We start from the raw sequence: 13,593 nt of genomic DNA, 5'->3' as shown, positions 1-13,593 counted from the left end.
AGTAATATATAATATAAAAATCTAAAGTTAAAGGCAGAATTCGAACTCAGGTCATCGTGTTGCGAGCATCCGGCGCTAACTAGTCCAGCACATTTTTGTTGTAGACCATGCTGGAGATATATCTCCATGTCTACTCTTATACTCCACCCGTTCCTAAATATTTGTCTTTTTCAGATTTCAAATGGACTACCACATAAGGATGTGTATGTAGACATATTTTAGAGTGCAGATTCACTCATTTAGCTCCGTATGTAGTCACTTGTTGAAATCTCTAAAAAGACAAATATTTAGGAATGGAGGGAGTAGAAAACAGATTTGGTGATGCTGGTGTGCGTGCCATCCTGCAATATAGGCTGTCGGATTTATATCTAACGGATAGGAAGGAAACTATGGAAATTTTGCAAAAATATACCCACACCCCTCTCCACGTTCACAAATAAGGCTTTCCCTCGTTCATCCTTTTCTCTCACTAGATAAACTACTCATCGAATGCATCTTGATGTTCCGTTCAACGCACATGCATCTAGCTAGTTTCTTTTAAAATAGTTAGTGCAATAATTGGGTTGAAGTGATATATTTTATATCTGCCCCGAATGATCTCAGATTCACTAGTAGTAACAAAGAAAAGGTTGCCTTGTTAATTAACAGAAAACAGGGTGAAAACTATCACATGAGGCCAGTAAAAACGAGGCACACTGGGTTCAACATCATCGTCACTACAGCTGTGCGCGCGCGAGAAGTCTACATATCGAGGGGCTACGGAGAAAAAGACGTATCAAGTGTGTCTGAGCGAGGCATAGAGACACAATGTTTGAGAGAGAAACCAATTGATAGATTAAGATCAGATCGAGTTGTCACCCTTCTGATGTCATTGTTGGGGTGGGGGGGGGAGAGAAAGACGTATCGAGAGTGTGCGCGGTAGGCACAGAGGCACAACTAGCGAGTGTGTGTGTATCTGTGTGTGTGTTTGAAAGAGGAGTAGATAGATTACTATAAAGATTGAGGTGCCACCCTACTCCTTCGGTGTCGGGTAGTGTGTGTGTGTGTGTTTGAGAGAATCCAGTCGATGGATTAGTATCAAGATTGAGGTGTCACCCTAGTCCTCCGGTGTCGGGAAGTGTGTGCGTGTGGGTGTGCGTGGGGGGGGGGGAAGTGACACTTACATATCTCTACTCATATAAAAAGACAGAGTTGGTGACGATGGTGCTCCTTCCATCCTGCAATATAGGCCATCCGATTTATATCCGGCGGATAGGAAGGAAACTATGGCAATTTTGCAAAAAGATACCCACACCCCTCTCCACATTTGGAAATAAGGCATTCCCTCATTCATCCTTTTATCCCACAAGATAAACTACTCATACACATGCATCTTGATGTTCTGTGCAACGCATTGGCATCTTACTAGTAGGGAGAAGGAGTTTGTGTGAGACATATCTAGCTATATTAAGGGATAGGTAGATAGCATGTGTGTGAAGCATACTTAAAGCATCACAAAGATAAACAAATGGTGTGCATGAAAGTGCCAGAAAAAATGAAGCGAGAACCAATGTGTATGTGTGTGTGTGTGTGAGCGCGCGCACGCGCGTGTGTGTGTGTGAGAGAGAGAGAGAGAAAGAGAGAGAGTGAAATCTCAAAACAAAAGGTGCTCTGCTGGAATCCCATTGTATGTATTATATGGTTTCGGAACTCGAGTTAACCTTAGGCATATGTGTGAGAGACATAATTATACTTTGAGACATTACTGGCTGTGGGTGCGCGGAATTAAAGGGGTGGGCGTGTTTGACAGAGAGAGCGTGTGTGTTTTTGTGTGAGAGACTTGTAGGACGGGATTGAAAGATGAATTCTAGCCTTGATGGAGGGAGAGAAATACACGAAGTGTGCATGTGTGATTCCGATGCCCATAGGGAAATGAGATACGTACGCGTGTGAGAGAGATTGCACAATTCATTCACGTACTATCTAGCGATCGTGGACGTGCATTGCTTGAACATAAATCAATATCTACTTCGTACCGTGGCCAAAGGTACAATATTGATTAAACGCTATAAAGATTGGACACTCACATATCACATTTTTTCTATCTAAATAAACCTTTTCAGTTGTGCATGCCAAAGTTACTGTGATGTTTCTTCAAACAACCAATGTAGCTATCATGTACATGTACCATTGTTACTCTTGCATTCAAATTCATTAGTCTTGGATGATTTAAGGTTCTATTATGAAGTAATATATGTAATATTCATATATGAATTCAACGGGTATGCAATTTATGAAATGGGGGCTATGTAATCATATGAGGTAACACTTTTAAGTAGCAGACTACAATATTCATTTATTTTGTGGGACTACAATATCCATTTCTTTTTGTGCGCCTCTACACTAACACGTCAATGCATTACATTTAAAGTAAATAACCAATGGCACTAAATTATCTATTTACACGAGAAATACATAGGTTGAGCGTTTGATCCTTTTTTTGTGAACGCGCCTCTACACCCGTACGATTGGCTGCGCCCGTGTGAACGACCAAGTTATCGCTGCATCATCCCGAGTTATTGTCTTTTTTTCTGGGGTGGACTTCACACCGGTTATTAACTGCTGACGCGTGCCCTATGTACACAGTCTCGCATACCTTCCCGCCAGCATGGTCCAAAATTAGTTGAAACTGGATACGAACGATCCTGCGGGCGGCAAAATCTCTCGCCTCCTTCTAAAATTTCCGCCACCTAGTCATTAGCATGCAAAATTCCCCTTTTGTCCTTGGTGCACGGAGACCAACAGTTACAATATCGCCCTCATCTACATAATAGGTCGGGCTGCTTTGGTAACTTCCAGTTCCCCCACAACACGGCACCCCCATTTCCTCTCCCCCTCCCACAAAAATGACTAACTCCATAGCACCAGAGCATCTTACATCACGCGGTCCGTACTTCATCGTCCTTTCTACCCCTCCCCTCTCGAAACCCTAGACTGCTCATCCACCAGCGTACCAGAGCTCATTCACTTCCAGCGGCGTCCACCTCACCAGATCTTCTTCTGCGGCCGCATCTACCCCTCCCACCTCCCCTAGCAACAAGTATACTACTAATCCACCACTGTACCACAACCCATTCAGTTCCGGCCTTGTCCATGGTGCCGGATCTGCTTCGTCGGTACTCTCGTAAACCGCAGTGCATCTGTAGCGGCTCATTCGTACTCCCCACTCGAAACACTTTGTCCACACCCCCTCGGAGCCGCCCCACCTACGCCCCCATCGATGACCTCTGATCCTCTTTGCCGACACCTTCATCAACCCTACCGGAGCCGCTTCACCGACACCATCGTCAACCCTACCGTAGTAGCTTCGCCTATACCATTCTCAACCCTACCGGGGACGCTTTGCCAACTCACAAGTCCACGGACTCAGATCCGCTTCCTCGCACCCTCATCCAACCTACCGGAGCAGCTTTTGACGCCCCGTCCACGGCCGCAGATCCACATCGTCGACATCATCCTTAACCCAACCACCGGAGCAGCTTCACTGACGCCCTCGTCCACGGCCACAGATCTGCTTCGCCCACACCATAGTCCACCCTACCAGAGCCGCTCCAAAAACACCCTACTTGACGGTTCTAGATCTCCTTACCGGACCCTGACAGCCAGCGCAGTGTCATCACCCTTGACATTTCTAACCTGATTCCCACCGTCTGGCAAGATGCCAAGCACCCGCCATGGCCTAGGTACTTGTCACCTTTAAACCCGTCCAACATTACCTGTCCGGTGTACTTCAAATATACTAACAGGTCGCTATTACCTGTTATGTAGCTGGAAAAAACTACAAGGACGATGTTTCTTCCGGATCTAACAGCTTGGCCAACCAAGATCCTGAACTGAGGTATTGCTATGATCTTGTAAATGTCTCTCTCTCTCTCTCTTGTATTGTTGTGTGCCTGCTAACATGCTTTGCTATAGATAGAGACAAATGTGAATAATTGAACCACGTCTACAAAATGCCAGTACCATGCAGCTGCTTCAAAGCCAACGTGATGCTTCTTGGTCAGATGACCAAGATATTTTCGACCAGTAATCCCTTTGTGCAGACAATGATTTCTACTACTGGCTGCTAAATTAGATATGTAGATGTCATACATGATACTACCTCGTACCTCCATTCCTAAATAGAAGTCTTTCTAGAGATTCCACTATAGGCTACATACGGAGCAAAATGAGTGAATCTACACTCGAAAATGCATCTATATACATCTTTATGTGGACCATACTGGAATCTCTACAGAGACATATATTTAGGAATAGAGGCAGTACATTACACAAAATCGTAGGTGGCATGTAGGAATTCCAGTGCCCTACATTAGGCTCCCTTAGAGTGCATGCTAGTCCAGCACATAGAGTCATGGCTAGTTTATGCTACGCACACAATCATTAATTGGTGGTTTAAATATGCGCAAGGGATATGCAATGTATTATCATGTAGAGATGTCTGAAATTAGCTGTGTCAACTAGCAGATAGGGTTACACAATGAAAAAGTACAAGATGTATGTGGCAACTTCATGGAACATCGCAAAAAAGGAGAGGCAGCGGTGAGCCTATACAGTGTGCTACGGTAGGTCACTCCTCCATTGCAATCATCATGACATGTTATTTGTATGTCAGTTCTATTGTCCAAGTTTCTTAGGGACAGTTATTATGAGTTATCCTAAGAAAATAAGCACCTGTGAATATAAGCTCGATGTAGTAAGGCAACCAGTTCTTTTCATTGCCTTCCTTTTCAGCTTATCTTTGGTATGATCAGTGAAAAGTCTAGATTGCATTATATTATTTCATTTTGCTGCCCATATGAAAATTAATATGACTTGCAAACATCACAAATTGAACCCAGTGCAATTAATATGATAGGAAAACAGACCATCACTATTTGTTCAAATCGATTTTCCGTTTTCGCCCGGTTTTCTGTTAATTAATTGGGAAATTCTATTCTTCTTAATTAATCGATGAGGCAAATCTTTTTCCTCCGTTTCAAAAAAAACTATTTGTTCAAAATGCAAATACAAAGATACCATCTACTTGGCACAATCTACTTTGGTCAATGTCTTCCATAGAGATCCCATTGCCTAATTTAAACAAAGAACGCAGGACCCACATTTAAATGAAGAACAATTATTTATTGAAATTTGATGGTCCAAGTGGCTGGTTATTATCATATAGCAGCAGCACCTGAAACCATCATATAGCAGCAGCAGCAGCTCATAGCAACTCATCCTACATCAGCAGCAGTGTGCAATTAATCATATACTAGAAGCAGCTCATAGCAATTCATCATATAGCATCAGCAGGAGCAACTCATAGCAAGTCATCATATAGTAGAAGTAGGAGCAGCTCATAGCAATTCATCATACAGCAGCGGCAGGAGCAGCTTATAGCAACTCATCATATAGCAGCAGCAGTAGCTCATAGCAATTCATCATATAGCAGCAGCAGCTCATAGCAATTCATCATATAGCAGCAGCAGCAGTAGCTCATAGCAATGCATCATATAACGGCAGCAGAAGCAGCTCATAGAAATTCATCATATAGTGGATTGGAATGAAAATTTGGCAAAAAAATCAGAGGAGATCCTCACCTTGTTGGATGAGCTCATCGTTCAACAGCACCTCAAGGCCACGGCCTGGGAGGAGGGGAGGGGGAATAAGGTGCCTTCTACCGCAGTGTGGCATCAACCATAGTTGTGCGGCACCCGCCAGAGTAGTGCGGTTGACGGACCATAGTGGAGCAGCTGCTGGAGACCATGAGAATGAGGGGCGGCACCAGAGGGAGGAGCAGCTGGGGATATTTGCCCCTACCCGCCACCATGTAGCCTAGCTGGACAGTGCATCGTTGACGACCAGGCCAGATGGGACCAGTGGCAATGGCTCGCTGGAGGAACCCTAGTGCTGCAGGCAGGGGATCGAGGTAGAGGGAAAGGGGAGAGGAGATGCAAGCGGGTAGGGCAATGAACGCTTGCGTGTTTGTTTTTACTTGATGGTTAGGTGTGACGCGGGCGTGAGCATTTTCATTTTGAGTGTAATATAGGCAGACAACAGAGTCATTTCACTATTCCCCTTCCCTTCATTTTTTAGTGTGGTTCTACCCAAAACACCCCCCTCCAAAGTGAAATAAGTTAAGCCCAAGCCCATAACTAAAAAATGACTTCTTTACATCTTTTATGGCTTATTTTGATAATAAGCCCTGAAAAGGCGGAATCAAACTGGCCCTTAACCTGCAATTCAAGTGTGCTTGCAATGATGAATCACTCATGCCTGCTATAGTGTACATTTAGGAATCATCATACATGGCATAACCTAATACATGTGCATTCCATTGTAGAATGTGGGATATGCAATGTTTATGTTAGTTCATACGTTGCACATGATGTTTAAATGACCCTTAAATCTGGTCAGTCAAGTGACGGTCTTTAAGCCTCCTTCTTTGCTTCTTTTCTTGATATGTAAGATTTGCTCACACATTTGTTCAATTGCTTGTTTGCATCAGCCAGCCATACTAGGACTGTTTGCTTTGATCACTTGCTGTTCTTGACCTAACACTCTAACAGAGCTTGTCAATGATTTAAACACTAAGGGCTACTGTAGTGGGGCCTTGTCTAACTCATAGGTGACATAAAGGTTTGGCTGTGCACTAAAGTAGGCTCTACAAGAGTACCTGGAGATCCAGTTCAAAGGTATGCCTAGTTTTTACATAGTGCAGACATAGTAAATGCTCATTTCATTGTGTGCAAGTGCAAGAGATGTGGCATGTTTCATTATGTGGTGTTGTTTTATTATAATCTCATCCTTTTGTGTTGTTCACAGACTGGAAAATATGCATATTTATCTTCCAAGGAGACGAGTAACTACTTTGTTTCACCTTGCAGAGGGGGTGCAATGAAGATAAGATTGAGGATTTCCAGGTACAAGATGTTAGGAAGGAGCCTTGCAAGAGAAGTAGGAGCTGCATTGAGCCTCTTCAACCAATTAAGGTAAGTCACTGTATCCAACTCAACAGTTCATTTCCTTGTTTGTTCAGGCATAGTTAATTTGCTCTATTCAATTGCTTTATTTGTCCTCAGTTAATGAGATGCCCAAACAATGATGCCTGATGTTGGGTACTTGTATAACTATTAGTTGACATAATTGAAGGCCTTACCATTTAATTACTCTGCCGATGTGTGCCTGAAGCTTTGAAGTCTATTAACCAACTATTATTGCATGAGGCTCACAATCTAGTTTATACTAGGCTAATGATTGCATTGTTTTGCTTGCTGTAGTAGGTTTGTATGAATCCCTCTGCTGTTCATTATGCTCCCTAAGACTTTAATTGAGCTATAGAATGGCCAACTGCTTGCTTACTTATATGCAATGTGTTGTCTAAATTTGTAACTTGTCTGTGTTTTGGATTGGGCCCCAACATCATGCTCCTCTGGTGAGCTAAGAGAGATTTCTGTATGCAGGCTGAACAGACTACCTTTTTATAATTTTTAAAATATCACCTGCTTATGCTTCATGATGTGTAACATTATTGTTAGTCCTGTTTTGCCATGTACAAAATAGTCTGTCTTGCTCGCTTCACTGTTGTAACTATATTTTTGCCCTAGTCATGTGTACTTACAGAAACATTTCAGGATGAAGTGATATCAACACAAAGATCTGCGAGTAGTGTGGCATGGCCATTACCGAATGATTATGCATTGGAATTGGAATGTGATGATGTTCTCGAGCATCAACTAGAGGTGGAAAGACAACGTGTACATGATTCTCAACGTACAATCAACAAGTTGAGACTGGACATGTAGGTATTAGATGTAGGAGTCAAAAAATGAAACAAGACACTGAGGTAACCATGAAGGAATTGGAGATTTTGCCGACTGAAATTTGTGCTATCTGAATCCTGACAATCCTATTTTCTGAAGAGATTATAGTTTTGTTGATGTGTGTCCATGATGTATGAGCTTTATTTGTCCAGTGTATGTAGTTTGCTGTTTGTGTATGCTTTATTATCACTGGTGCCAAACTATAATGCCCAGTGGGTATATTCGGCTGTAATTTCTTTATTGTATAGTGTAGGACTATTTTACGTTTCTATGCCTTAGTCTTTTTATTGTATAGTGTATGTTTTTAGAGGCGATAGTATAGAGTAGGATATTTCTTGAATATGCTATATTGTTGAAATGGGGGCCAACACGCCTAAACATTTCCTGGACGCCATACAAACAAACAAACATGTGTCAAAGCGGGCCTTAATTGGGTTGGTCAAAATAATATTAAGTGGATCCCAAATGATGTGGCCCACCATAACAACGGCTCTTAGCATGCCGTCAACAGGCCTAAAGCTTGATAGGGCCGTATAAATGGAAATGGCCCGCGGGCCTTTAGCAGGCCGAAATAAATGTCAATTTTTTCTCGGCCCTTTTACTTTACGGGTCAGTAAGAGTCCGAAAGTGTTATGGGCCAGAGGAGGCCCAATTTGCAAACTAGGCTTTTAACAGGCCAAAAGTCGCATTGGGCTGAAATGATGCCCTGTGGAACGTGGTCCCCTAGTGGACCTAAAGTCAAAGGCCCAACTGTTGTGTGGGCCATTAACAGGCCGAGGGAAAAAATGGGCTAAGAATTGGCCCATTTACCGAATGGGCTGAGGACAAGCCTAAAGTCACAGCAAGCTAGAATTGGCCCAACTGCATAATGGGCCGGCCGAAAGATGTTTCGGGCCATTAACGGGCTGGAACTAACGATGGGCTGCTAACAGGCCGAAAGAAGCTCGGGCCGCAATTGTGCCCAAAAACGTAGCGGGCCGTTAATGAGCTTAAACTGATGATGGGCTGGAAATTGTAAAATCTAGAATGGGCCTTTGATGGGCCGATTCTGTGTAACTTGTATGGGTCGTACTTGTAACTGGGCCTGATTCAAGTAGGCCGCTAATGGGCCAGCCCGCTTATTTTGACAGGCCTGGCCTTTTCACTGGAATGGGCCACTGTTGGGCTGTGCCACATGTCGACGTATCATAGGCGGCTCCTGTCCAATGAGTGGATGACATCTATCCCAAAGGTGAGGCAACACGTGTTTCCTCTAGCCAATGAGAATTTTACACATGGAAAATCCTCATTGGTCCAGGCTGTTAACGGGTTATCGCATCCAAAACCAGACCCAATAGCTTAACGACGAGCCGTTATGGTCGATGCCACGTGTCGGTCACCCTTGACGAAAGCACTTCTATGATGCGAGATTTATCGTCATGGAAGTAGACACTTCCGTTATGATAATTTTGGTAATGTCATGGAACACTTCTACGACAGCACAGGCATGACTATCTTGATTCTGTCATAAAATCGTCATGGATGTACATGCATGACAGAAAACGTGACCTACTGTGACAAACACGTATCATCGCGGAAGGGTATATTTTTTGTAGTGCACCCATCCTTTATCACAAAAGACCCAAAGTGAAAGAGATGTTTCTTGCCACCATTAGGCCAGCCCAAAAGTGCGAGTCGCCAGGTTTCCAGTATGCCTGAGACACCGCCTTTTGGCCTAGATACTTGTTGCGCAGTATGGTTTGCCAAACACTATCCTCAATAAGAAGTTTGAACAACCATATACTAAGGAGAGCCTCATTCTTGACCTGCAGGTCATGAATTCCAAGGCCACGTTGGTCTTTCGGCCTACAAACCACACTCCACTTGGCTTCTCTGTATTTTTGTTTTCCCCGTCTCCTTGCCAAAAGAATCAGGATCAGTCTTTGCAGAACCCCTTCTGGGAGTTGGAAGAAAGAAAGCATATAGAGAACCATATTTGTGAGGACAGAGTTAATCAAAACCAGTCGTCCTCCAACAGAGAGCAGCTTGCCTTTCCAGCCACTCAACCATTTCTCTAGCCGTTCCTCTACATGCTTCCACACCACAATGGTGAGACGCCGATAATGAATCGGTATTCCAATATATTTAATCGGGCAATGGCCATGTGCGCAACCAAACAGGTCAGCATAATCGGTCGCCGCCTCAACCGCTTCTCCAAAGCAGAAAAGTTCGCTTTTATGGAAGTTAATTTTAAGACCCGACATTTGCTCAAATGCTGAAAGCAAGAGTTTTAGGTTTCGAGCCTTGTCCAGGTCGTGTTCCACAAAAAGAACTATGTCATCAGCATATTACAGAATCGAGAGGCCACCATCTACAAGGTGTGGCACTACTCATGCAATCTGTCCGTCCTGCTTGGCATGCTCAATCAGAATGGCCAACATGTTAGCAATAATGTTAAATAACATTGGGGACATGGAGTCACCCTGTCATAGTCCTTTTTTCTGAAAGTAATGGCATCATCATTGACTTTGATGGCCATGCTACCTCCAGTCACAAACTTTTGGATCCATTGACGCAAATTATTAGAGAAACCTTTCATCATTAAGGCATGTTGGAGGAAAGACCATTTAACCTTATTATAGGCATTTTCAAAGTCAATTTTGAATACTACTCCACTCATGTTTTTTCGGTGCATCTCGGGAACGGTCTCATGCAGGATTACTATGCTATTGAGTATATTCCTTCCTTGCATGAACGTCGTTTGAGATGGCCGGACAACATGGTTAGCTATTGTGTTTAACCTATTCGTAGCTACTTTGGAGAAGATCTTGAAACTGACATTAAGTAGGCATATGGGTCTACATTGTTGGATCTGCTCAGCCTCCTTAATCTTCGGCAACAAAACAATCTTGCTAAAATTCAACCTGAATAGGTCAAGTTAGCCAACATGAAGAAAATTGAACAACTCCAAAAAGTCAGACTTGATGATATCCTAGAAATCCTGATAGAATTCTGCAGGGAAGCCATCTGGTCCTAGAGCTTTGTTATGTTCTATTCGGAATACCGCTTCTCTCACCTCCTCTTCTGAGAAAGGTGATGTGAGGAAGTCATTCTCTTATGACATGACTTGAGGAATATCATTTGTTTGGTTCTTGTCAAGGGTGAAATTCCCTTCATTTGGCAGCCCAAACAGAGAATTGTATTAGCTAATGATATACCTTTTGAGCTCCTCATGACCTTCAATCCGCCCTTCATCTTGTTGGAGACTATAAATATGTTTCTTCCTATGTCGACCATTGGCGACCAATTGGAAGTATCTTGTATTACTATCTCCCATCAAGATGAAATCGGCTTTGGATCTTTGGTAATATTTGATTTCCTCTTCCCACAAAAGACGTGCAACCTTCTCATTGGATTGATTTTTCAAATCAATCTCTTGTTGAGATAAGATGAGCGTATCTGCAATTTTATCAATGTCATCAACAATGGTAGAGAGGCACCATTTTTCTTTCTTCTACATCCCATTGGTGTGTTTCACCCATCCACAGAGGTATCGCCTCATGGCACTTATTTTAAAGTTCCATCTATGAATGGGTGTATGACCAACATCGGGCTTCTCCGAAATGTTCTTAACTTTGTCTACAAAACCTTCCAACGCAACCATCCCTATTCAAACTTGAAAGGGCGACGGGTCGATGCATTCATAGAGTTAGACTCAATAATGATTGGCGCATGATTCGGTAGTGCCTCGATACGCTCTAGGGCTCGAACGGTTACCAAAGGAAATTTTAGCTCCCATTCAGTATCCATGAGTACCCTATCGAACTTCTCGTATGTCGTTACATAATCATTATTAGCCCAAGTGAATTGACGTCCCGACATACAAACCTCCAAAGATCCAAACTGTCAATCACAACATTGAATAGGAACGGCATGTGAGTATCGAAGTGATCATTATTTTTATCTTCCTGGTACCTAAGGATATTGAAGTCCCCTCCAATAAGCATTTGGTATGGTTTATCCTTAGCCAGGTTCACCAATTCCCGATAGAAAGCGTATTTATACTCATCTTGGGCAACCCCATAGACTGCGACCAGGCTCCATGTAAAATTATTCGCCCTCATTCATATGTGAAATTTGTCGGTGAGAACGACACCTATGGGATCAACGGGATCCTTACCATGGTCGGCAGGCACGGGGTTGTGAGAAGAGCAGATCTAAGAGCCAACACAAAGGTCATTTACCCAAGTTCCGGCCGCGGAGATCGCATAATACCCTAGTCCTACTTTGCTGTGTATATCAGTGTTCTTGAGCTAGCTATTGAGCGTCACTCATTCAAAGAGCCGAATCCCTCTCCAGTATGCCTCGGGCCTCCTTTTATATTCGAAGGAGGCGCCACAATGGCACACAGGAGGTGGAAAGGGCATAGTGTACAAGCTTATTGCTTGTTATTACTGGACAAGACGCATTAAATGCACCCTGGAGGTGTCGCCTTGCTTTATTGCCGCCTCGCCCTGCCTCGACACGCGTCCAAGCCAGCGAGGCGGGCAGCGCCATGTAGGCTGGCAGGCTGCTGAGCTGGTGCGATGGCGGCATCGTCATAAAGATATGCATGCCACCACGCAGGTGCTTGCTGAGTTCGCCTCAGGACCCCACGTCGCCACACAGGTGCTCGCCTGGCTGGCTAGGCATGCAGCTGCATGGGAACATCGGTGAGGTCTTGGTGCGCGCGGGCCTGGCCGCGGACCCGCTGATGTCCTCGGCAAGGGTCTTGCGAGGGGTCCCGGCAAGGGTCTTGTCGTGGTACCGCGGTCGTCCCCGGCAAGGATGTTGCCAGAGGTCTCGTCTTCTGGTCCTCACTTGACCTTGTGTGTTAATGATCTTCACAAAGATCTACATGGCATCATGGAGGTGCCTCCCGAGCCTTGGTTCCAATATGGTAGATGGTGTTGGAAACCTTGGGCTCAAGGGTCGCGCGCTCCGCTGGTGTTGGGCAAGTCGCCCCAGCAAAGCCCTTGCCGGGGCCGTGGAGGCCGCCCCGGCAAGGGTCTCGTTGGGGGAGTCCACTTCGCCCTATTGCTCTTTGTGTTTCTGGGGTGGCGTTGCTTGATTGTCTTGTGGCTTCGGCTTCCCTCCTTTGCCCTGCTAAGTGTGGCCGCAGGCGCGGCTCTGACTGCCCGTGCACAGGTAAAGGGGTGCATAGTAGAGCCCCTACTTCTGTACACCGACAGGAGCCCCCGGGCATGGGCCACACATGAGCGCGACGCGTTGTTGGGCTAGGCCTAGAATGGTGCATGGGCAGGCGGGGCCGACTTTTACCGCGGTAATTTTTCCGCCCACTGCGCTTCCCCACGACCCGCGTTGAACGCGCGACATGGAAGGCCGTGCGTGACGTGGGAGGCATGCGTGGGGCGTCTGCTGCACGCATGTGTCATGTTGTAGTACATGGTAAAGAGGTGGCCCGCGTCTTCCCCATTAAAACGAATAACCGCAGGCGCGCTGCTAATTTACCCTGTGTGCTCTCTCCAATCTTGGCACCGCCGCCCCCCATCTTCTTCGTCCTCGTGCTCTCGCTTCTGGTAGTCGCTGTTGCACCCCCGTTGCTCTCGATCCTCTGCCTTCTCCTAGCCGCCATGGCGCCCAAGACTGGCAAGGGCATGGGCAAGGGCGCGTCCAAGGATGTTGTGGAGAAGGAGGCACCGGAGAAATAGGCGGTGGTGTGGTGGTCGTAGTTTGCCTACTTCTCCCCTTCGTTGGTCGACGTGTTCCA

The sequence above is a fragment of the Triticum dicoccoides genome, chromosome 7B (assembly GCF_002162155.2).
Source record: "Triticum dicoccoides isolate Atlit2015 ecotype Zavitan chromosome 7B, WEW_v2.0, whole genome shotgun sequence".
NCBI classification, from domain to species: Eukaryota; Viridiplantae; Streptophyta; class Magnoliopsida; order Poales; family Poaceae; genus Triticum; species Triticum dicoccoides.
Note: the sequence above shows the minus strand (reverse complement) of the source record.